Source organism: Dendrobates tinctorius, unplaced genomic scaffold, assembly GCF_039654945.1.
Source record: "Dendrobates tinctorius isolate UK_male_01 unplaced genomic scaffold, ASM3965494v1 ptg000032l, whole genome shotgun sequence".
In the NCBI taxonomy this organism is placed as follows: Eukaryota; Metazoa; Chordata; class Amphibia; order Anura; family Dendrobatidae; genus Dendrobates; species Dendrobates tinctorius.
In genome coordinates this window covers 22,516,093-22,542,872 of record NW_027361700.1, presented here as the reverse complement: position 1 = coordinate 22,542,872, position 26,780 = coordinate 22,516,093, and the positions used below count along the sequence as shown (strand labels likewise).

Here is a 26,780-nt window from a genome sequence, read left to right as displayed (position 1 = left end):
CCCAGCACTGGCATAAGTTCTGGAAGATCTCTGTGTTCAGCTCCCACTCCGTGGGACAGATCTTCTGCCTGATTAAATAATCTGCCACTGTATTTTGTGATCCTTCGAGATGGACGGCTGTTACTGACAGAACCGTATTTTCTGCCCAGGAAAAAATCTTTTTTGCCAGGTCCTGGAGTGCCCAATGCCTTGTTCCTCCTTGATGCCGGAGGAAGGATACCGCGTCACATTGTCCGATAGAATCTTGACATGTTGGTTTTTTAGTCAGTCCTGATTTCTTCTTAGGGCCTCCCATGTGGCGTAAAGTTCCTTGTAGTTGGAGAAAGTGGACCGCATGTTTGCCGGCCATTCTCCCTCAAGAATTCTGCCTTCTAGATGAGCCCCCCAGCCCCATTTGCTGGTGTCTGTAGTGATTATGACGCATGGGGAGGTGATCCAGGGGACACCTTTCCTTAGGTTTTGTCGCTGCATCCACCACACCAGGGATCTTTTTACTGCTGGAGACAAGGCCATTTTCTTGCCTAGGGAGGTCTGGTGACGATCCCAGGCGGCAAGTACTTATTTTTGAAGGGTTCTCGCATGGAACTGTGCCCATCGGACACAAGGGATGTAGGATGTCATGAGGCCCAGAGCGCGCATTGCTACTCTGATGGAAGCGCGGCCTTTTTGAAATTCCTTCATGCTGTCCCGTATCTTTGTCTGTTTTTCTGGTGGTAAGAAGGAAGTTCTGCTTCTGGAGTCCAGTAGTACTCCCTAAAATTTTTTTCTTCTTTCTGGTACTAGGTCCGATTTTTCTTTGTTTATGATCCAGCCCAGGAACTCTAGAACCTCTATTGTCTTCTCCTTGTGTCGCCGCAGTTCCTCTGTTGATCTCGCCACCAGGAGGAAGTCGTCTAGGTATGGAAAGATGGTTATTCCCCGATTTCTTAGAAATGCCACCACTTCAGCGATAAACTTCGTAAAGACTCGAGCCGCCGAGGCCAGACCAAACGGAAGACACTGAAATTGAAAGTGGCAGTTCCGATTCTGAAGTCTTACTGCAAACCTCAGGAATCTCTGTGACATTGGGTGAATTGGTACCTGATAGTAGGCACTTTTCAGGTCCAGGGTACACATCAGGGCATTCTTGTCTATCAGATGGACTGTGGGTCCCCGGGTCTACGAAAGGGCTGGCCCCTAGGTTTCTTTTCCTCTGGGAACCCTTTCTTTACATCAGATGCTTTTTCTAATATATCATCTAATGCTGGGCCAAAGACATTTAACCCAGAGAAGGGAAGGGCACAGAGCTTGTTTTTAGAGGCTCCGTCACCCATCCAGGTCTTTAACCAGATGGCTCTGCGTGTCGAATTTGACAAAGAGCCATTCCGGGCAGAAATCCTAACGGATTCTGACGATGCATCGGCTAGGAAGGCTGTGGCTGATTTCATCATCGGAAGTGAATCTATAATTTCCTCCCTTGGGGTTTTATTAGTTAAGTGTTCCTCTAACTGCCCCAACCATAAAAGCATAGACCTTGCTACCGAAGTAGCTGCTACGTTTGTTTTAATTAAGGCTGCTGATGTTTCCCAGGCCCGCCTTAGTAGGTTATCCGCCTTCCTATCCATGGGGTCCCTCAGACTAGACGTGTCCTCAAAGGGGATCGTTGTTTTCTTGGTCACTTTTGCTACAGGGACATCAATTTTGGGAACTACCTCCCATTCTTCGGGGTCAAAGGGGAGATGTCTCTTAAAGTCCCGAGATATCACGAGATGCTTTTCCACCTCCTCCCATTCCTCCAGGACCATAGCTTGCACATGGTCGTTCACTGGGCATACTACTTTCCTCTGCGCCCTAAGGCCCTCGAACATTGTGTCCTGTCTGGACTGAGGTTTCTGGACCTCCTCAATCTGCATTGTGTCTCTGACCGCCTGTACCAGATTGTCTGTATCATCCGAGGAAAAGAGGTATCTTTTCCCATACTCCGGTTCGCTAGTGCCCAGCCCGCCTTCTTCCTGATCCGACTCCGAAGAGTAGGAACCTTCCTCTGAACTAGGCTCCATCTCCTGTCCGGTTCGCTTAGCACTGGGACCTGGACTGGCTGGCTGTGGCTGGGACAGGGTGGCCACTGAAGCCTGGACCTCCTCTCGAATCAGCGATCTCATCTCCAATAGGAGGGACAGCTGTTCGTCCTTCATTACTTTGGCCGTACAGGTGTCACACAGCAACTTCCTGTGCTTGCTGGGGAGCTTAACCCTGCATACGGGACACTTATTGGCCTTCCCTGGGTCTTTCTCCGCCTGCTTGGTCGTGGGAGTGGGCGCTGTCGGTTGTGCCTTTTCCTGCATAGTGCAAGAGAGGGACAGTCAGACTCTGATCTGGGCAGTCCGGGTCTCAGTCGGTCGGTCGGTCTGCGCTATGCGCACTTACCCCGTCCGGGTCGATTCTGCCCTGGTTCTCCATCCTTGCTGTGAGCCTCTGCGAGGTCAGGACAGGCGGATGCTGCCTGTCTCGCTGATGCCGCGCTCTGCTCCTTCAGAGCGCCCGCCGGTGGCCTGTATTTTCGGCGCTCTGACATCACCGGAAGTGTGTCGCGGTCTCTCTGCACGCGACTTCCGGTCCCCGCGCTGCTGCCAGCGGTGGAGCTGAGAGCCTCCGCTGTGGGAGGAAGCAGCTCTACCCAGTGGGCTCATCCCTCCCCTGGTTTCTGTGGCTGAGGGACCCCCACCCAGTAGGGTTTCAGCGCCGGGGCCGCTTGACAGGAGGAAGGATTGGCAGGGCCGCCTGATCCCCCTGGACCCCTCCGGTAAGCCGACTCCTCTTGTGCGTCCCTCCGTGCAGGGACAGGAAGAAACACTGAGGGAATGGGGGTGGAGATTGTTTTTTGCCTCTTGTCTGCTCTTCCTGTCCCTGCAAGGAGGCGAGGGACATCCTCCCTGGTGCTGTCAGGAGGGACGTCCTGGAAACAGTGCTTTCAGACCTCAAATAATGCAAAGAAGACAAGTTCATAATCATTTAGAAACAACAATACTAATGTTTTAACTCGGGAAGAGTTCAGAAATCAATATTTTGTGGAATGACCATGATTTTTATAATCAGCTTTCATACTGTACCTCTTGGCATGCTTTCCACCAGTCTTTCACACTGCCTCAGTTGCTAAAAATGTAAAGGGAATCTGTCTTTTTTTTGACTATCAGCTGCCGGTATTGACATCAGGGGCTTATCTACAGAATACTGCAGTGCGCAGGCGCCAGACCTCTCCCGACACCTGCGCACTGCAGGACTCTGCTCTGCCCTCAACAGGGCAGAGCAGTGCACCTGCGCCGGAGCCTACTACAGGAAGGGAAGAAGAGGACGGCATTGTATGAAGATGGGAGGCGTCGGACCGGACCGCGGCATCCATCGGACCAGACCGCCCCCCTTGGGTGAGTATAATCTTACGTGTTTTTCTTCTCTTTCAGGTTACATCGGGGGCCTATCTACAGCATTACAGAATGCTGTAGATAAGCCCCTGATGTCAATGCCGGCAGCTGATAGTAAAAAAAAAAGGGTGACAGATTCCCTTTAAGCAGTTCTTCTTTGTTCGATGGCTTGTGACTATCCATCATCCTCTTGATTACATTCCAGAGGTTTTCAGTGGGGTTCAGGTCTGGAGAATGGCCTGCCCATGACAGGGTTTTGATGTGATGGTCTCTTAGTTATGTTAGTTAGTGTACAGTGTAGGTGTGGTATAAGTTAAGATTAAGAGATTAAGGATATAAGATAGACTTGTCACGGGTTTATCGCAACAAAGAGGAGCCAGAAGACCGCAGCATCTTATTTCTCCTACTCTTGCCCTAATTAGAAGCACTTCACCTTCATATTAAATGGTGAAAGCTTCTTTTAGCAGTGCACGGGTTAATCTGCTCAGTTGAGACCTTCTGGAAGCTTTCCTGCTTAAAGGTCCCGTTACATTTAGCGATGCACCAGCGATCCCGACCACGATATGACCCGGTCAGGATCGCTGGTGCATCGCTAAATGATTGCTAGTGAGCTGCCAAACAGGCAGATCTCACCAGCGACGCAGCGATGCTCGGCGGTCGTTACTCACCTGTCAGACGCGTCGATGATGACGTCTTCCGCCCGCGTCTATGGCTCGCTCGTCGGCGCCAGTAGGAAGCCGACGACGTGAAATGGACCAGGCCGATCTTGCGCGATCAGCGATATCCAGCGGGGAGCCGGGTCGGAGGTGATTGTCACATGTAGCGATATCGCTAGCGATATCGCTGCTGCGTCACAAAATCAGTGACGCTTTAGCGATATCGGTAGCGATATCGCTATGTGTAAAAGGCCCTTAAGGCTCAGCTGTGCACTGCACTGTTAACCACTCTCATCTAATATATAAAGCTCAAGTGTGTGTATGTATGTATGTGTGTATGTGTGTGTGTATGTCCGGGATTGGCATCCGCACCATCGCAGCTACAGCCACAAAATTTGGCACAGTCACACGTCTGGACCCGAGAGTGTCCTAGGCTATGTTGTGAGGCGAAATTTTAACCCCGCGCGTTCCAATTCACCAAACAATTTTGCCCCTATCTACATAATGGGGAAAAAGTGTGTGTGTATCAAGCCCCGCCCCTCATTATGATGTCATAATGGTTGCCATGGTGACGCTGATGTCATCATAGGTTGCAAGCCCCGCCGCTCATTATGATGTCATAATGGTTGACTATGGGATGGAGGATGTGTGATGGGTATATGGGCACTGGACTATGGGATGGAGGATATGTATGATGGGTATATGGGCACGGGACTATGGGATGGAGGATGTGTGATGGGTATATGGGCACTGGACTATGGGATGGAGGATATGTATGACGAGTATATGGGCACTGGACTATGGGATGGAGGATATGTATGACGGGTATATGGGCACGGGACTATGGGATGAGGGATGTGTGATGGGTATATGGGCATGGGACTATGGGATGGAGGATGTGTGATGGGTATTTGGGCACTCGACTATGGGATGGAGGATATGTATGGTCGGTATATGGGCACGGGCCTATGGGATCGTGGATATGTATGATGGGCATATGGGCACGGGACTATGGGATGGAGGATAATTATAATTTGCTATAATTAACCACAGTTAGTTACTATGCCAGGGCAGCGCCGGGCTCTTCAGCTAGTCTCCTATATAACCTGGACCCTGGCTAGCACTCATTATCCTCAGAAATAGCTTATACTGAATGGCTGGAGGTTGTTGGTGGTTGTTATTGGAGAAGGAGTTTGTTGGATTTATCTGTGACTGTTGCTAGATTTTGAGTGTGTGAATTCCCTTTCTTCTCCTACTTTAGTTTAACCCCATCCTCCACTCCCCAGTGCATTCCTCTGTTGTATGTGTTAGTATATTTGTATGTTTGCTATTCTTCGTTACCCCTGTTCATATTACGTGTCTGGTTGGTGTATTATGGTACACTACTACTCCCCTCTTCCTTGGGTGGGGGAAGGGTACAGACTGAGGGCAGATTCAGGGAAATCTTGGCAATCAAGTGGACCTTTGAAGAGTGGCGTAATTTATGACGGATCATAAGACACTCGTTTATCTAGAGTTAGCGAAATGTCTAACACCTTGACAGGCAAGATGGACATTGTTCTTCACCAGGTTTAAATTTTTTGTTATATATAGGCCGGGGAACAAGAACATTAAGTCAACTGCCTTATCTTGTGGTTTTCCTGGGGGTGGAGATAATTGTGAACCGGTTCCTATAATCCTTAGCCATCAATACCTTAGATAAATGTAAGATTGTTGTACTCACATGCCAGGCGTCCTCAGATAGTGCCAACTTAGCCAGCACTGACTTGTAATAAGAGTCCAGGAGAAATAGAGTTGATATTCTCTGAAATCTTTTATTAAGTACAATACAGCAGGTGGAAAGAGTAATCCCAAGCCGGGAAGTACACATGTACATCCGAACATAGCTACAGCAAACTGATAATGAAGAAGAAAGAAGGAGCAAGGGCTAACATCATCAACTACACGAGAGTCAAAGGGACAAACTTCAGAGAGCAGGGCTTCTCCCTAGCAACAACATATTGCAATGCATAACATAAAAATACATAACTAGTTGCTCCCATTTATGCCTGTGAATCGCGTCTGAGAGTTCTTAGTGAACATAATGATTCGGTTTTGGCCAAAACCCCGGTAATAAAGCCACCACAGATCTTCTTACTCGGTGTTTCCGGTGGTAAGGGGTAAATCAGGATGTCCGGAAGTATGTAGCTGCCTGTAGTGTCTGTGCGCATTCTAAAACCTCTCATACTCGTCCGTCTGGAGCTCTACAACCATTGGCAATTCCCAGTAGATCTTGGACTCATTTATCAGTCGATTTCATCACTGATCTACCCGTGTCAGCAGGTAATACTGTAATTTTGGTGGTGGACAGATTCAGTAAAATGTCACATTTTATTGCACTACCTGCTTTACCTAGCACCAAGATCTTGGAGCAAATTTTCATCAGAGAGGGCTTTGACAAAGACCGTCTGGTCGAAACGCGTAGCCTGTCATCTCTGTTGTGGTGTGGTTACATGGAGAGTCTTCACCATTGTATGTTTTAATGGTTTTTCATTAAAGAAGATTTTAATAGCAGCTGGAGCAGAACTTTCCTTCTATGGTCTATGACGTTGGTCCGCACGGAGCTCCGAGTTTCTGCGCTTGATCTCTGGTGAGCTGGCTATTTCTTTTTATTTCTATTTAGATAGTAAAATTACAAGGGTTCCTCTGTTTGTATTACCTTGTTAGTCTGGTTGGTGTGTTTCAGTACACTACTACCTCCCTCTTCCTTAGACTGAGGGCAGATTCAGGAGCAAAGGCAAAGTATGTTGCCCCGGCACCTTTACCATCAGAAGTAATCCGGGTGAGCTAGGGCGCCCCTAGCGTTAGGGACAGGGAAAGAGCCCCTAGTCCCGGGACACCCAGCAATATAGTCGTGACAGTAAGTGTAATATATTTAATGTATAATGTATAGAGTTTTATAAGTTACAATCTCCTACAATAAGCTCCAGAATCATGGGGAAGACTGCTGATTTGACAGATGTTCAGAATGCAGTCATTGCCACACGTCACAAGGAGGGTAAGCCATAAAAGGTCATTGCTAAAGAAGCTGGCTGTTCACAGTGTGCTGTATCCAAGAATATTAATGGAAAGTTGAGTAGAAAGAAAAAGTGTGGTAGAAAAAGGTGCACAAGCAATCGGGATAATCACAGCTTTGAAAGGATTGTTAAGAAAAGGCCATTGAACAATTTGGGTGAGGCTCACAAGAAGTTTACTGCTGCTGGAGTCAATGCTTCAAGATCCACTGCACCCAGACGTATCCAGGACATGGGCTACAAGTATTGCATTCCTTGTATAAAGCCACTCATGACCAATAGACAATGCCAAAAGCATCTTACCTGGGCCAAGGAGAAAAAGAACTGTACTGTTTCTCAGTGGTCCAAGGTGTTGTTTTCAGATGAAAGTAAATTTTGCATTTCATTTAGAAATCAAGGTCCCAGAGTATGGAGGAAGAGTGAAGAGGCACACAATCCAGGCTGCTTGAAGTCTAGAGTGAAGTTTCTGTTAGGGACGGCGGAACGCACTAAATATAAAATAATAGAAAGTGCTTTCGCCGCCCGGGTTCCACCGTGCAGTAGGTGTTAAAACTGCTGCTAAACAATGGCAGACGCGCTATATGGCGGTATAATGCGCACGGGTTCGTCACCCGATGTACGCAGAGCGGACTCTGTTAACTCACAGAGGCGCTGTAACATAAACATAAACACCGAACCTGTTAGACTCACAGGTCTCAGCGAAATTGCACGCACGGTATCAGGTCATAGGACACGGGTCCAAGACTGGGGACGGCGTCTGTCTAGACCTGCCGTGCATGCGGTGTTGCTACTGCGGACGCCGGTAAATGCTGCTGAATGCAACGCGGCGGCAGACACAGCCGCTATGCGATAGTGCCGTGAGAGACGTGACCACCGAATGCTAGTGTAGCGGTGCGGTGTGCACAGTGGCCTAAGGTTTGCCACTGACTGGCGCTGACTCTTTCTATAGTTCCCTATCCACATGCATAATATCAGAGGGAGGGGAATCTTAATAAGTCAGTCACCAGAATCATACATCCATCACCATTCACACATCTAGCAAGAAGAGTCGATACTAGCGCATGGCTGAGCGGCCATGTGGGCCTTTTATAGCCGTGCTCTGCCAGGACCTTCCAGATCTCTGAGATGGACCAATCAGATCAGGAGAAGGACCTGAACACGTGACTCCCGATCTCCAATGGGAGATCGTCTCGTGAGCATGCCCAGTAGTGGGACGGGAAGACTTAGCCTCTGGAGTGGCTTGCTGCAGGACAGCCTGCGCTGCTATTGCTGACCCAGAGATATCAACAACAACCAGTCCTACAGAGCTGGTCTGAGCAGAGCGTCTGGGATGCCAAGATTGCTGTGCAGGCTCCTGAGCGGTCGGTGGAGAATGGGAGACTACTGGATGCAAGGCTCTGGATTCCTGCTGTGCAGCTGCAGGAACCTGACGCCTAACAGTTTTCACAATCAGTGTTGGTTTGGGGAGCCATGTCATCTGCTGGTGTCGGTCCACTGTGTTTTATCAAGACCAAAGTCAGCGCAGCCGTCTACCAGGAAATTTTTAGAGCACTTCATGCTTCCCTCTGACGACAAGCTTTTTGGAAATTTCATTTTCAGGACATGGCACCTGTCCACCTTCCAAAAGTACCAATACCTGGTTTAACAACAGTATCACGGTGCTTGATTGGCCAGCAAACTCGCTTGATCTTAACACCATAGAGAATTTATGTGTTATTGTCAAGAGAAAGATGAGAGACACCAGACTCCACAATGCAGACAAGCTGAATGCTGCTATCAAAGCAACCTGGGCTTCAATAACACCTCAGCAGTGCCACAGACTGATTGCCTCCATGCCACACTGCATTGATGCAGTAATTGATGCAAAAGGAGCCCCGACCAAGTATTGAGTGTATTTACTGAACATACATTTCGGTAGGACAACATTTTGGATTTTAAACTAATTTTTCAATCTGGTGTTATAAAGTATTCTAATTTACTGAGATAATGACTTTTGGGTTTTCATTGGCTGTAAGCCGTAATCATCAACATTAACAGAAATAAACACTTGAAATAGATCACTCTGTTTGTAATGACTCTATATATAGTAATATATGAGTTTCACTTTTTGTATTGAAGAACTGAAATAAATTAACTTTTTGAAGATATGCTAATTTAGTAAGAAGGAAACAAGAAGTGTTGTGTTTAATACTGCATGTTACAATCTACCACCCCAGGTCACTTTACAACGTCATGATGGTCGCACCTAAGGAGCACTATTAAATTTATTGCTCCTCCCTGCGTGGAGAGAAAATCCTTGTAAATAAACCTTTACAGTGGGGAAAAAAAGTATTTAGTCAGTCAGCAATAGTGCAAGTTCCACCACTTAAAAAGATGAGAGGCGTCTGTAATTTACATCATAGGTAGACCTCAACTATGGGAGACAAACAGAGAAAAAAAAATCCAGAAAATCACATTGTCTGTTTTTTTTTCATTTTATTTGCATATTATGGTGGAAAATAAGTATTTAGTCAGAAACAAAATTTCATCTCAATACTTTGTGATATATCCTTTGTTGGCAATGACAGAGGTCAAACGTTTTCTGTAAGTCTTCACAAGGTTGCCACACACTGTTGTTGGTATGTTGGCCCATTCCTCCATGCAGATCTCCTCTAGAGCAGTGATGTTTTTGGCTTTTCGCTTGGCAACACGGACTTTCAACTCCCTCCAAAGGTTTTCTATAGGGTTAAGATCTGGAGACTGGCTAGGCCACTCCAGGACCTTGAAATGCTTCTTACGAAGCCACTCCTTCGTTGCCCTGGTGGTGTGCTTTGGATCATTGTCATGTTGAAAGACCCAGCCACGTTTCATCTTCAATGCCCTTGCTGATGGAAGGAGGTTTGCACTCAAAATCTCACGATACATGGCCCCATTCATTCTTTCATGTACCCGGATCAGTCGTCCTGGCCCCTTTGCAGTGAAACAGCCCCAAAGCATGATGTTTCCACCACCATGCTTTACAGTAGGTATGGTGTTTGATGGATGCAACTCAGTATTCTTTTTCCTCCAAACACGACAAGTTGTGTTTCTACCAAACAGTTCCAGTTTGGTTTCATCAGACCATAGGACATTCTCCCAAAACTCCTCTGGATCATCCAAATGCTCTCTAGCAAACTTCAGACGGGCCCGGACATGTACAGGCTTAAGCAGTGGGACACGTCTGGCACTGCAGGATCTGAGTCCATGGTGGCGTAGTGTGTTACTTATGGTAGGCCTTGTTACATTGGTCCCAGATCTCTGCAGTTCATTCACTAGGTCCCCCAGCGTGGTTCTGGGATTTTTGCTCACCGTTCTTGTGATCATTCTGACCCCACGGGGTGGGATTTTGCGTGGAGCACCAGATCGAGGGAGATTATCAGTGGTCTTGTATGTCTTCCATTTTCTAAATATTGCTCCCACAGTTGATTTCTTCACTCCAAGCTGGTTGGCTATTGCAGATTCAGTCTTCCCAGCCTGGTGCAGGGCTACAATTTTGTTTCTGGTGTCCTTTGACAGCTCTTTGGTCTTCACCATAGTGGAGTTTGGAGTCAGACTGTTTGAGGGTGTGCACAGGTGTCTTTTAATACTGATAACAAGTTTAAACAGGTGCCATTACTACAGGTAATGAGTGGAGGAAAGAGGAGACTCTTAAAGAAGAAGTTACAGGTCTGTGAGAGCCAGAAATCTTGATTGCTTGTTTCTGACCAAATACTTATTTTCCACCATAATATGCAAATAAAATGAAAAAAAAACAGACAATGTGATTTTCTGGATTTTTTTTTCTCAGTTTGTCTCCCATAGTTGAGGTCTACCTATGATGTAAATTACAGACGCCTCTCATCTTTTTAAGTGGTGGAACTTGCACTATTGCTGACTGACTAAATACTTTTTTGCCCCACTGTAACTCTTGGTCTGTCTCGGATCCATGGCGACATTCTCAGTGTGTTTATCTTTTATCTTTTATTCTTTGTGTGTTTATCTTCAATAAACTGCTTGCATCAATTGAGTGTGAAGTGGATATTCTCTTTACCAATTGTATATATAGTCATGGTTGCCAATTTGGCACAACCCCTTTAATAACTGTATGATTTTCCGCACCACTTTTAGTAAAATGGTACATAAGATTGCTCAGCCATATACTGCAGTAATCTGTAGCTGTGTGAGGAGAACTGCCAACAGGAGTTTTCAACTTTTATTCCACGATCATGTTCAGTATTTGGTTAGTATTTTACATCAGTATTTGTAAGGCCGGGTCCTCACTGCGCTATGGCAGTCCGTTAACGCTGCCATACACCACCATTATGTGACGCATCGCGACGTATTCCGTATAGCGGCACATGTTCGCGATATGCTGTTAAGCACTCACGGACCCTCAGACGCGGCCTGCAGCATCTGAGGCTCCATCACAGCTAGCGCTGATGATTCATCAGCGCTAGCGGTATAGCATGTCACCGCTAGCGCTGATGAATCATCAGCGCTAGCGGTATAGCAAGACGCATATCGTGTTATGCTATAGCGTTAACGCAGCCCGTCAACACTATGCCTTGATAGGGCTGGTTAACGCTATGTGAACCTGGCCTAAGCCAAAACCAGGAGTGGGTGATAAATACAGAAGTAGTGATGTTTTTCTATTATACTTTTCCTCTGTTCCACTCCTGGTTTTGGCTTGCAAATACTGAACATGTGAACATGGCCTTAAGGGGGTTTTACACTTAGCGATATCGCTAACAATATCGCTAAAGCATCACCGATTTGGTGACGCAGCAGCGATATCGCTATGTGTGATACTTACCTCCGACCAGCTCTTCCGCTGTCCATCACTGATCTCGCGAGATCGCGCAGCTCCATTTCTCGTCGGGCGCTTCCTGCTGGCGCCGATGAGCGACGCTGGACGCGGACGGGAGGACGCAGGATTGTCGCGTCTGAAAGGTAAGTAACGCCGCTAGATCGCTGCTATGTTGCTGTGAGATCTGCCTGTGTGGCAGCTCACTGGGGACCATTTAGCGATGCACCAGTGATCCTGATCGTTGTCGGGATCGCTGGTGCATCGCTAAATGTAAAGGGGCCTTTACTGTTCACGATGGATACTTTTATTCATTGACAGCAACCACAGATCTTTGAAATGTTAAGGAAATGAACACTGCACTGCAAAATTGCAGCTTTCCTTGTGATTATATAATCAAGAAAAGCTAGGTGGCAACCTCAAGAGTAGGAAAATTACTCAAGCAATTATATTTCCTGGACTTTTTTTCCTTGAAGGAGAAGGGGGGAGGGTGTCATTCTTTTTGTGTCATTTTACATGGATTTAACATTGAATACATACATCTTCTGTATTTCTAATTATGCAAAGCATTTAATATAAATTCTGTGATTTTCACAAAATATTTCGTAAGTAATGCAAATGCAATGCTTCCCTATGACTCAGCTGATCAATGCTTCCTAGGCTTTTGCAGCTTTGGTGTGCCCTGCGGTGCAGTGTGTAGCATCCTGCTGGCTGTGGAGAATAATAGGCTATATATAATAAAACCCTGAGTGCTCACATGACATACCGTGCTTTATGGTGAATACTGATAGGCTCATTGTGAACACTAATGGCTTGACCATGTAGCTTTGTTGCTGTAGATGAGGTAGGAATTATCCCAATGGAGGGCACAGGTCACACAAGATGCACTTTAAATGAAGTGCCACCTATGAGCTCACTCTCAATCTGTAGACTGCTGTAATCATAAGATGACAATGTTACCTGAGACTACAGCTAGTGTTCAGTATCAACCATTATTATCCTGCCCACACAAATAAATATCCATTTTACTGAATTAATTCATGTCGAAGTGACCAACATTTTTTTCCTCTTCACAATGTCTCTCCTGTGAACAATTATCTAGACGTTGGTGGCATTAGTGTAACTGGGGACAAAATAAGTAGTATATTAGTAAATTTATTGTTAAGCTGGCAAAAATGTGTCACTTTAAGGAGCACCTATCACAGACCCCCATACACAATCATTCAGGTTTCTCTGTTGGCTTGGCTTCTGTCCCGGAGAAGAAAAGTATCGGCTATTGGAAATTAAACAAGCCAGATCCTTCTCTCCCTGCAAAATCTTGGTGGGTTTGGTCAACTATGTAATGTGCATATGGGTCTCCCGAATCTCATCCCACAGATTATACCAGGGGAGAGAATGACCTGTTAGAATTTTAATGGCCAATCCTTTTGATTTACTTGGAGATAAACCGCTGCCAACTCTACTCTATGCAAAAGCTCCAAATGCAAGTGGAACAGTTGTGGACAAACCACAGGGGCAGCCTGTGCCATTGCCAGGGCCGGCCCGAACGTATAGGCGAACTAGGCGGCCGCCTAGGGCGCCGACCCAAAGGGGGCGCCAGAGAAAAAATAGAAACAATTATAAAAAATCTTTTCAAAAGGCAAAAAGTTTTAGGGATGGAAAGAAAAGTGTACATATTTAAGGGCAAATATGACGCAAGAGAGGTTGGTTGGGTTGGCAACAATTTCGATAGAATCTGAAGTTGCTAAACAAATTAATCTCGGTGACTTAGTTTCATCCTTTTAAAAAAAAAAGGCAAGGAAACAAAAATTATAATTACCTATGGTCGTTTTTGTTTTGTGTTATTGATTACTTTGTATATATTTGTCCTATACAACTTCTCAGAAGATTAAAGAGTTAGGAGAGAGTTAATTAATCATTGTTGTTGTGGTTTATTTTGCTCCTAAATTTATATCCCAAGTTTTCATCTACTGCCAAGAATAGTAGGGGCGCAACAAAATAGTTTCGCCTAGGTCGCCGTAATCTCTCGGGCCGGCCCTGGCCATTGCCTTTGTGGTTCTATTGATTGGGTGGGGAACAAAACTACAAAAAAGGACACGAAGTTTGTCTTGGCTCAAAAATCCTGATGCATTTGTGATCTGTCAGATGAAAAATTGACAATAAGGTAAGTAGAAACGAGCCCTATCACTCTTGATAAATTAAATGGTAACACCAATTCGACCATGTACTATTTCTAGGTGCTCCCCTACTATTAAGAATTATCGGATGTGTGTGCCACGGTCGGCGTGGACCATCATCAGCACTTCCACTTCCCCGTCCCTTACCGCACACCTTATGCATTTTCTAATTGCTCAGTCTCTGGAAACCAAATTTCCTTTATTAATTGAAGCTAAATAATCTTAATGAACCAAAACAATTGGTCACCTGTAGCAGGCCAAGGGCTTTTTAAACACTTTAAACTCCTGTAATTTTACACAAAGCAGGTTAAACTGTATGGATGAGAATAGTCAATTTTTGGAATCAAAAAATGTGGTCAACTGTAGCAGGTCAAGTGGTTTTTAAAAATTTTTAACCAACATAATTTTACACAGAGCGATAAACTGTATGAATGACTAATTGAATTCAGAAAAAAAAATTTGAACTTTTTTTTTAGATTTATATACCACCGTAATGTAACACTAAGCAGTGCGTTAAAGATTCTAGATGACTAATTGAATCCACAAAAAATTTATAATTTTTTTTTACTTTTATTTACCACCGAAATGTAACAGAAAGCACTTAATACTCTGTGGATGAATAATTGAATCCAGACAAATTTAGCTATGATTTTTGGAGTGTTATATAACACAGAAATGTACCACAAATCACATAATAATGAATGGGTGACAATATAGTGAATTTTTTCACCAAGAAAAAAAAATCTGATCACGTGTAGCTGCTATAGCCTTTATTCTACCACTCTACCTGCAACTGTCCCTAGGCTAAATGCAGAATGTATCTGATACAAACAGCACTGAATTAGCCCTTAGGGCTGCTAGTATGATGGTTCAGCACCAGTATCAACGCTAGAGCACTCTGATAAGTTCAATTGTGCACACACAGGCCTGGATAACTGCTCTCTCCCTCCAATACTCAAACTACTAACACTGATCTACAAAACCATCTTCACCTCCATATATCTCCAAACTAATCTCCCAATATCTTCCCCTCACGTAATCTCTGGTCCTCCCAAGAACTCCATCTCTTCTTCACACTTATTCGTTCCTACACCAATTACCTCCAAGACTTCTCCCAAATATCCCACATTCTCTGAAATTCGGTGTCCCAAAACGTCCTATTATCCATCAAATTCCGATCCTTCAGACCGAACTTGAAAACCCATCTCATTAAGAAAGATTACAACCTGCAATGACTACGCTGCCATCTTAACACCATCAGGGATACCGCAACACCAACCTTCTGTATCCTTCCCCTTAATCCTGTGGAATGTATGCCGGCAAGGGCAGTTTCCTTTTCCCTCTGTACCAGTCTACCTTTGTTAGTTTGTCTACTGTAAAGGTACTGTCACACTAAGGCCTCTTTCATACTTCAGTTTTTTGTGTCAGTTAAAATCCGCCAAAAAGGCGGACAAGCGGATCCGTTCTTAACTGATGTGAACGGATGCCACAGGATCCGTTTTTTGACGGATCCGCAAAATGAGGAAATTTAAAGGAACCGCTGGCCGGGAAGGAGAGAGCGAGAGCGAGAGAGAGAGAGAGAGAGAATTTTTTTTTTTTGTCTGGCACCCAGACAGAATTTGGGGTTAAATCAGTGTCTGGAGGATCCGCTGGCCAAAAAAACGTTGCAAGCTCTGTTTGGAAATCTTTGAGGATGTTGACGGACAGCAACACTATGGCGGATCCACACAAAAACAGATGCAACGGACGGCAATCCGTCAAAATGCGGATCCGTTTTTTTCAAAACCTGGTGGATTTTGACTGATTGTAAAAAACGGAAGTGTGAAAGAGGCCTAAGCGATATCGCTAGCAATATCGCTATAACTTGTGACGTTATAGCGATATTGCTAGCGATATTGCTGTGTCTGATACTTACCTACAACCCGCTCCCCCGCTGCTTATCGCTGATCGCGCGAGAACGTCCAGGACTATTTCTCGTCGTCAGCTTCCTGCGGCGCTTCCTGCTGTGACGACGAACGACGCGTGGAGCCGGGCGGGAGGACGCAGGATCGCCTGGTGTGACAAGTAAGTAGCGATCCCCGTCCCCAGCGATGTCGCTGGTGAGATCTGCCTGTGTGACAGCTCACTAGTGACCACTTAGCGATGTACCAGCGATCCTGACCGCGTCATATCGCTGGACGGGATCGCTGGTACATTGCTAAGTGTGACAGTACCTTTAGTGATATTTGTACTTTGATGTAACCCTTTCTCATGTACATCATGTGCAGCACCATGGAATCAATGGTGCTATATAAATAATAATAATACAAACTATCTCTGAGCTGTACAATGGCGTCTGTGTGCCGAACGCGGCGGTGCCTGTCCTTTTATAACCTCTGATGAGGTAATGCAGCCAGCAAATCACAGTAATGCCACTACCAAGATGATTACAGCATTATGTTGACTGACAGGTAATCCCCGCATGTATATTGGCTGTTCAACAGGCACCAAAATGCAGGGTGGGGATCTGCACATTACATCCGAGCACCAGACACTGCCGAGCACCCAGATACTTGAGTGATATCCGAGTACCACCGAGCATGCTCGCTCATCCCTAGTATTTACGGTACATATGGCACTATACCGTTGTGGACAAAAGTTTTGAGACGGACACAAATTTTGGTTTTCACAGTTTGCTGCTGCAATCTTCATAATTAATTTGGATTAACTCTAGATTATTATGAAAGTTATCACATGAATTGCAAAAATTCCTTAGCATAAAAACTAATTTCATCCCAAAACCCTATATCCAATAATTTTTAGCTTTGCCACAAAATGATCTGCCTCCATTATTTCAGTGATCTGCTCGTTAACTCAAGATAAAGTGTTAACGAGGACAATGCAGCTGATATCACTGTCAAGCTGATTTAATTATAGGAGCAGGTTTATTGCTTTTAAAGGGTGCTGGAGCTTGAAATTACTGTCTTCTTCTGTTAATCCTGGTAACTTCCAATGAAGCATGTGCAGTCGGCATTGCTTGGCAACAAAAGGACTTTACAGGCAAGGACATTGCTGTTTGTTAGATTGTGCCTAATTCAACCACTTATTGGATCAAAAATTTTAAAGAGTGAGGTTCATTTGCTGTAAAGAAGGCTTCAGGGTGCCCAAGAAATTCCAGGATGTGACAAGACCATTCCATAAAGAAGCAAAGGGATCAGTTCAACACGTGTGCCGAGATTGCTCAGTAATTGCAGCAGACAGATGTTAGTGCAACAGCATGCACAGTGAAGGAAAGGCTTTTGGTAGCTGTCCTGGTGTCGAAAAAAGGGCAGCAAAGAAGCCACTTGTCTGCTAGAAAAATGTCAAGGACAGACTGACATTCTTCAGGAGGTACAGGGACTGAGGTTAAGTTGTTTTCTCTGATGAAGCCCTTCTAAAAGAACTTGTCCCTTAAAGAAAAGTTGAGCGCTACCACAAGTCTTGTGCCATACAAACAGTAAAGCATCCTCAGACGATTCATGTGTGGGGTGGCTTTTCATCCAAGGGAGGGATGTATGATACAATTTTGCCTAAGAATACTGCCATAAATAAAGAACAGTATCTAAACATCCACCAAAAGTAATGTCTCTCAATAATACAGGAGCAATTTGGAGATGAACAATGCTTTTTCCAGCATTATGGTAGGAAAACTATAGGGGAACTGAAGGGCAAAGACAATCAGTCGCTAACCTATTGGGTTCAAGGATAGTAAAAGGACCGGGTTGTGTGCAGGAACAACTCCTATGAACACCTGACAATGTCAGCTGCTGCTGCTTTGTGACTGGGAGATGATCTCATCCAGGATAGTTGACTAATTTGGACGATAACACGGTATCAGGCTGCGTTGCTATAATGAAGAATCCTTAGGACCAAGATGAGTTGAACGGTTTTTATTTCCACAACGTGTTTCAACTTTGGACAAATTTCTTTTTCAAGTGAAAAAAAACAATTGCGTAGCAAGTGTTCAAAGGCAGGGGCTTAAAATGTTTCCAGCATATTGGTGCACCATATCACAAGGTGAAAGTGATAACTAAGTGGCCCAGAAACTCCAGAGGTGTCAATCCCATTGAGAACCTATGGTCAATCCTCAAAAAGCATGTAGACAAACAAAAATAATGGTAAACCTCAAGCATTTATTAGACAAGGATGGGTTGTCATCAGTCAGGATTTGCTCAGTCAGATGCTGATATCCAGCTGCCATGGCAAACTACAGAAGTATTGAATAAAAGGAGCAACACTTTATTGAGTTTTTGCATAAACTTATTGTATTAGTCAATACAAGAATAACAATTTATGAAATTCTTACACAGTAATTGCACTTCAGTAACCATAGAAACATCTGACTAAAATATCTACAAACACTGAAGCTGCAAATTTAGTGAAAACCAAAATTTGCATCAGTCTCAAAACATTTGACCATGACTGTATTCTTTGCTATTGGTTCCTTATTACATATACCAACAATATAGCCTGTGTGCATAAGCCCTAAAGGCCCCGTCACACTAAGCAATCTCGGTAGCGAGATCGCTGCTGAGTCACAACTTTTGTGACGTAACAACGATCTCACCAGTGGGATCGCTGTGTGTGACAGCGATCAGCGAGCGGCCCCCCTGCCGGTATCGCTGATCGCTGGAAGAAACCTCTGGACATTTCTTTGGTCGCTGGTCTCCCGCTGGCCAGCACGCATCGCTGTGTGTGACAGGCGGGAGACCAGCGATCAGGTGTAAAAAATAATAAAAAAAATAAAAATATAGTTATTCTCACCTTCCGACGTCCCGTTCAGCCATCCTGCCTCTCTCCACGCTCCGGTCCCAGTGATCCTTTGCACGAATGACCGCGAGACTTTGTTATCCCTCGAGACCGTGACATCTCGCGGTCATTTTCGCAAAGAATCACTGGGACCGGAGCGTGGAGAGAGGCAGGATGGCTGAACGGAACGTCGGAAGGTGAGAATTACTATATTTTTTATTTTGATTCTATTTTTTACAGGGATGGCCAGCGATGCCGGGCGCTCGGCATCACTGTGCTGATCGCTGGTGAAGCTGTCTGTGTGACAGCTCACCAGCGATCACATAGCGACTTACTAGCGATCCTGACACCTTGATATTGGTGTCGGGATCGCTGGTAAGTCGCTTAGTGTGATGGGGCCTTAAGGGTCTTCAATGGGCTTGGGAAAGGTAAAGCTACTAGTTTCAACATTCACCACAGGCAGTCTATGTCTATCCTAGTATCTGGAAAGAAATCAAGATCTTGAACATTTTACAGTCCTCACCAGGGCTTTTTGCAGGTGGCACAAACATTACATTACTTTTACACCTTACTAATGCTGATCTCAGCATATGTGCACTTAATCTGCTCTTACATAGAGTGCGAGGTATAAACTGGGCTGTGATGGTGTGATATGCTATGTGGATATCATTTTGTGTATATTTCTATTTCACTGATTGTCATAGTGTTTTTCTTGTTGCCTTGCATGTCTATAGCCTGACTGTATCTGTCTCTCGATGACCCCCTGTGGTTCCTTAATCCCCAAGGCTCCATTGTCTCCTCAACCTGTCTGACTACCCCAGGACATAAGGAGGGGACTGGGGAGGACAGAAGCTGTACACAAGGAAGGGGGTGGGGAGGAGAGGAGGTGGACAAGTCAGTTCCTGTGTGGAGAGCTTGGTGAAGACTGCACCCCAGAGAGAAGGACGCATTTTATCCTCTGGCTGCTAGAGTTTTGGAATCTCGTATCCCTGGACATTTTATCATGTTTCTTGACTGCATTCTTGTTCTGGACTATTGCATCCTCAGTGTGGTGGATTGTTTATGGACCTTCTAATTTTTCCTGTAATAAAGGTCTTGGGATTGTTCACACTTGCCTCCCTCTGCTGATTGTGTGGTATCGGAGAAGGACCCCGTGACATGGGCAATTTCTTATTTTTTATCTAAGGTGTAATGTGTTAGATGGCTGTCATGCCTGGGAAGGTAAAATATGTCAGTCCCAAAACATTCTTGAGTTTCAATCTACATCTTGCATTATGGTTAGCTTATGCCAAATAGTCAATCTTTAAGTTTCTGAATATAATGGGAAATGTAGTCTACAGTGGTTAAAGAAGAACTTCCATCAAAGTTTGTATCCTCTTAACGTACTGCAGTCATCATATTATATAGCACTGTGTACTTACAATTGCTCATTTTTCCTTTCTACATAGCTAATTCTTCTTCTTTTCCATTAGGTCTATGGCATCACGTGACTAAAAACAGACTAGCTGAATCCTTCTAAGGAAGTCTCTTTTCCCTGTATCATAAGTTACTGCAAAAGTTCCTGGCAGGGGGAGATGGGAACAGCTGAGTCAGGAGTTTAAGGCTGTGTGCCCACGTTGCATTTCTTAAGTGTTTCCGCTGCATTTTTCCGGCAGCGGAAACGCTTAAAAAACGCATTCCCGTGCAATCCTATGGGATTCCGCAGTTGCTGTGCCCATGCTGAGGATTTTCCCGCTGCGGAATCGAATAGCGGATAAATCCTCAGCATGTTCATTATTTCTGTGGAATCGCGGCGATTCCGCCGCCATAGGTTGGCATTGAAATGCCCACTTTATGCATGTGGCTATGCCCACCATGCGTAAAGTGAGCGCTTCATGTGCGGATGGTACCCAGGGTCTGGAGGAGAGGAGACTCTCCTCCATGCCCTGGGTACCATAATCCTGTTAAAAATAGACTTAAAATAAAAAATAGTGATATACTTACCCTCTGATGGCCCCCGGAGTCCTCCTGCCTCTCAGCCACGCTACCAGCATCTTCCGTTCCCAGGGATGCATTGCGCAAATCACCTGAGATGACGTCGCGGTCTCGCGAGCGTGACGTTACAAAGGTCCTTCGCGCAAAGCATGCCTGGGGACAGAACGTACTGGGAGCGCTTCTGAGGAGATTGGGGGCCGTCAGAAGGTGAGAATAACCATATTTTTTAAATTATTTTTAACATTCTATCTTTTACTACTGATGCTGCATAGGCAGCATCGATAGTAAAAAGTTGGTCACACTTGTCAAGCACTATGCTTGACAAGTGTGACCAACCTGTTAATCACTTTTCCAAGTGATGCTTCAAATCGCTTGGAAAAGCGCAAGCATTCTGCAAGCTAAAAACGCTTGTGTTTTGCGGAAAAAGGCATGCGAATTCCGCATGCGTTTTACCCACAGCAGGGAGTTGCAGAAATCCTGCAGACATTTCCGCAGCATTTCTGCAACGTAGGCACTTAGCCTTAGAGAGGAAGATACATGCAGGGACAAGATACACAGTGCGATATAATATGATGATTGGACTATATTAAGAGCATAAGTGTTTTGATGGGAGTGCTTCCTTATTCATCAGCACGGTTGGCCTTGAATTCATGCTATGTGTTAGGCCTCATTCAGACGTCTGTTTTTCATGTACGTGTTGTATCCGTGATTTTCACAGATAGAGCACATACCCATTGCTTATAGTCTATGGGATTGCTTAACCTGGTTTGTGTGTTTGTTTGTCTCTCAACTGAGCATCCTGATATACAGTAACAATGCCGAGCTTACATGATGATGACTAAATAGTCTTCTATAGTCCATGCTTATTTAAGGACCATGTGGGCAAATATCATGAAGATTTGTCAGTTTTCTTCATTGTGGATGAAAAGCACCAATACAAGTCTATGGGTCTGTGAAAATTATGAACAGCCTGCGGATGGCATCAGTCAATTATTAACACTGTAAACTATAGGAAAAGCTTTGTAAATTTATCCATATGTGAAAACCACTGGCCAAACAGTGATGGTAAAAAATAATACTGACCAAACACTGATGTTGAAACTCAGATCCAAAGCACTGATGACAATTGTCTGTTTTTTTACATACGCAAAATATGGTACGTCTGAATGATATCTTACAAGTTCAAAAGCAATCACTGCACACGTATAATAGAGTAATTATGCTTCAGCTGAATATTTATTGACAATGGTAGGTGAAGCGACAACTAGAGACGTTTCGGCCAATTGATGGCCTTTATCACATAGTCGTCCTTTCAGTGAAGTATCAAGATTGACTAGAAGTCCAGTGCATAAGACAGGTTCAAGGGAGCCGGTGTCCTGTGGGTCGATCATGAGTCATTGGTGGCGCAGTGTAGGATGCAGACACCTCCATGTCTGAGCAGTGAGTCTTCTACTTGATTTATGAATAGGAACACAACAACAGTGGGGACAGAGGTCGGGCTTGGCTCCCAAAAGATTTTTTTTTTTCGCCCATATGAGAAGACAGACCAATTTTATTAAAAACCTGTGATAGTTGAGGGCCATAAGGGAAATACTGTATTGAGGCCCACAAGCTTCAAGTTACGCCACTGCTTCTGAAGTCTGTTGCTTGCAGAGAGGTTCCTACACCCTGAATCATGGGATATGGGTGTTATGACTCTGGATTACGATGGACTGTAGACTTGCAAGTTCTTAGGTATCGCCCTCTCCTTTAGAAATAGTTGCAATTCCTCTTATGGAATATTTTTTTCTTTTCCACCTTATTTTGTTCTTTCCTCCATACTCCTATCCAGTGTCTACTGTCTTTTCTCTTTATCCACCTCGCTCCCTCCCTCCTTCCTTCTTTCACATCAGGCGGAGTTTCCAATCCCCAGCTGAGAGACCTCATTCTCGTGCAGGAAAACACACAGAGAGCTTGTTAGGAAGAGGTGAGGATGGGCCACAGCTGAGAGATCTGTGTCTTCCCTTCACCACTAATAATCCCAGCAGGACCTGGGAATAACAGGCAATCTTCTCTTATTCCACTATCTCCATGACTATGCTTGACAGAGGCTCCTGGATCATCACACCAACTTTCTATCTGTTGAGAGCTTGTAGGAAAGAAGACGCCTGTTGATTATCAATGAATGAATGAATCTAATGTTAGGTTGACCTGTTTTGTGGACTCTCAGGTGAATTCAACCACCTGCCCTAACATACCAAAGCCGGGTTAGAGTCACCAGTGGAGATACAGGTAATTTTTCTTTTCCTTAATTTTTAGATATGATGAAATTGCTTCCCTAACTGATATTTCTTAGTATGTTGAAATGAATGGTTGTCATTGGATAGCCTCTTGGTTCATATAGTATATCTTCTTGTTCTGCTGAATACTTGATGGGCTCTCCCTAGCAGTGCTCCTACAAGAGGGAACTCCCTTAGGGATTGCTCCATTGCTTCTTAGACGTGACTTGTCTTTACAAGGTTAAAAGGATTCCCCAGTACCTGGCTGCAAAAGACAATAATGAATCGTTTTTGTCAAAACGCAAACTATTTTCTCCACCAAGCTAGGGTGTGCCCTCTAAGCCTGTAAGATCTCCAAGCCTTTCTAGAAGAGACAGAAGAATATGCCTGAGGCTTTCTACAACTGATATTTCATGTAATACTGTGTAACTGTACAGACCAGGCTTGGTATTTTAAAGAAACGGAAGGGTTAATTCCGCTGCCTAGCCAGGAAAACAGCAAGCAGCCATTGAACCACTAAATATCCAATTATACATTAATGAATCCATCAACCTGTCAGTGGTTCCTGACTATTACAAATCACAGTGATGGACCATAGCAGTCGGGCTATTCCCTTGTCTAACGTCTGAAACATCCATGTAATACTTTAGAAAACTCTGGGATCTGTGTAATTTGTCCTTAATATGACACCACTCCTAGCAGCCCCATATGACGCCTCCCAAAAATTGCATATTGTGCGCGGTACACGTGAGATAATCCTTCTCAGAAGTTTCTTCCAATAGACACTGGGGTCCATTTGAGGAAGCCATTTAACCCATGCTTCATCGGGCTTAGGAGTAAATGGAGTATTTTGAGAAAGCCTTAAGCATAACATAAAATACATGCAGATGTTGCCCTGGTTCGAATTGAATCCGCTAGTCCCTGCAGCTGCTTGCAAATTATGCCTAATCTTCATCAAACTGATCACTACGCTCATGCTATTTGGCTGAGCAGACCACCAGACGATGCCCCCCATGTAACAACAGGCAGTCTTGTCGTGCTGCACAGTATACTTACCTGTAATTTAACTTGTGCCAACCCGAGCTTGTGGTTAACTTATAATCTGTAATGTAAGCTCCACATTAATACCATGTATATGATTTGGTCACTTTCTTCAACAAAACCAACATACTCTTCTTTTTCTGTTGTAAACATTCTGATGATTTGATTCTGACCTGGCTACACAGTACTCATACCCCACCTGCTTTATAGAAGGCACATGTATAGAAACAGGAGGTAACGCTAGATGCTGGCCATACATAATAGATACCGTAATTGTTGGTGGGATGTGCTAGTAATATCATATATATGGAGCAAACCAACTAACGAAGCAAAGATCAAGCATGTTGGATTTCATAGTGACGACCCTTTATTGCCCCATGGAATGGTTTGGAAGCTTACTATCCTTCTTTGACCTGTTTGGAGAAGTGACAGGGTATGGCTGATGGCCATAAGTGTGGTTGGCCAATTGCACACTGTGCGATTTATTCTTGTTTTCTTGCCAAATCTAGGAGAGAAGTAAGCCTTCTCTATGCTATACAGACTGACAATTAATTTTCTATAGTAATTACTCTACCTATGAGGTATTGATTACCGTAATTCATGTGAAAAGGTCATTTGCAGCAGAAAGTAAATAATTCATTGCAGAGTTCCGTGATAGGAAATGAGGTGAGAAAGTTGGAAGGAGCTTGTTGCTAATAGTTGAAGTCAGTCATAGTAGATTAAAAAAGGCTAATTACCAGTCATCTCGGATAACTTATATTTCTTCCGTAAAGGGTTTAACAGAAATTGAATTCAAGAAATTCTACGACATTTTAAAGGGGCTTTCCATTCTTATGATATTGATGACCTAACCATCAATATCCGATTGGAGGGGATCCAAAATCTGGCACTCCCACTGATCAGCTGTTTCTGACTGGTGGCGACTGGGTGTGAGCAATAATAAATGGAACAAGAACTCCAAAGTTCCATTCACCGTGTAGTGGACATTCTCCGGTACTGCAGCATACCTCCTAAGGATGTAAATATGGGCTGAGTTGCAGTTCTGAGCAACGGCCACAACATAGTGAATGGCACTTTGCTGTTCTGCCTACGTTCACTATTTACATCTGGCTGCTGCCAAAGCTGAAAACTGCTGACCAGTGGAGGTGCAGGGTGGTGGACTGGCACCAATTTGATACTGGTGACCTATCATGACAGGTCATCAGTATCATAAGAGCAGACCTTGTAATCCTGATGGTTAAGGCTTCCCAAAACCAACTCGACAAAAAATGTGCCAAGACTAAAATAAATATGAATACTTTCATAATATAAATTAAAAGAGAAGCATATATCCAACATAACAGTCACGGAAATATATGTCGGGTAAGCCACAAAGGAAAAAGACAAACAAAATCAGAAGGCATGACAAAATAATATTGAATCATTACAGAAACTCATTTCTGCACGAATGGTATATGAATACGTATATGTATCATAATTGATAAATAAATAAAAAAACAGTTAATTCAAGCATAAAAGTAATACCATGGTACAGATTAGGCTGCCAGCAAAGATAGCTCCCCATAAAGTTAGATCACATAAAGTGCAAATCGTGCATACAGGAATATAGACATGATGAGGCTCATATCTATTTGCTCCCAAAGAGTAAAGGGGTTGTCCATGCATGATATTTATAAAAGAGCTTATCTATCACAATTTGATCACATGAAAGGATCTTATAAAGTTTTGATCAACCCCTTTAATATAAGGAGGTACGTGTCTTCAGGAAATGCCCTGAGGTTTAATTAAGTTTTTCTGTGTTTCTTGTACAGTCTAAAACATTGGAAATTTATTTTTCCATATTAAAATCTGTTTAAAAAAATAAAAAACATCATTAAGAATCTTGAAATTTTCATACTAGCTAATGCGTCTACTTTAGATTCATACTTCCTGTCCTTTCAGGAAGAGTTTTCAGAAGGTTCCTTATCATCAGAGGATGGGTGATAAGTAACACCCCTATACACAGCTGATAACAGAATCTACCAATCACAATAGGTGATTTCACATCTGACCCTGCTCCCCAATAACCTGTTCCCACTCTCATTAGATGCTATAATACAAAAGATAGGGTCTATGTCAGTCAACCGCTGCTAATGTACATGTCGAATTCCTGGAAGAACTGGAAATAAGAGTCTAATTAGTGAAAACTGCAAGATTTCTAATTTTTATTTTTTATATATAATGTGATATGAAAAAATGCATTAAAAATACATTAAACACAAAAAGCGGATTAAAAACTATCCTAATTTTTGATGGCACATTCCCTTTCTACTATCTCCTTCTTGGAGTCTCCATTTGATTTATGCATCATCTATAGACAATCCTGTGAACTTACAGTTTACTTGTAGCTGTCATTTGAGCTCCCGCAGTGCACTGCTGTCGGCTATTCATTATCCAGCAAAATTTAGAATTTAGCTTTCGGTTTGAACAGCCATTAGAATATCATATAATTAACCCCTTAATACGGCACAGATTTTGGGACTTTCAGAACCAAACAATTATTTTGAGGTGTTTTTTTTTCATTGTTTTTTGCTTTAATAGCCATACCTTTTTCTTTTTAATTCAATATACTGTAGTTGTATTAGAATTTGTTTAATTAAACGATTGAATTGTATT

The 26,780-nt window shown here is 43.9% G+C and overlaps 1 protein-coding gene across 2 annotated transcripts in view; it reads left to right on the top strand.

The window, feature by feature from the left end:
* Nucleotides 1-26,780, top strand: part of LRRC3C (leucine rich repeat containing 3C) — a 166,971-nt gene that overhangs the window by 136,089 nt on the left and 4,102 nt on the right. The window contains exon 1 of one of the 2 annotated variants that reach the window (XM_073572595.1): nt 22,770-23,097. The exons of the other annotated variant lie outside the window; for it this stretch is intronic. The gene's annotated coding sequence lies outside the window, so the exon portion shown is untranslated. Of the gene's footprint in view, nt 1-22,769; nt 23,098-26,780 lie in introns of those variants that run through there. 2 annotated transcript variants of the gene reach the window in all.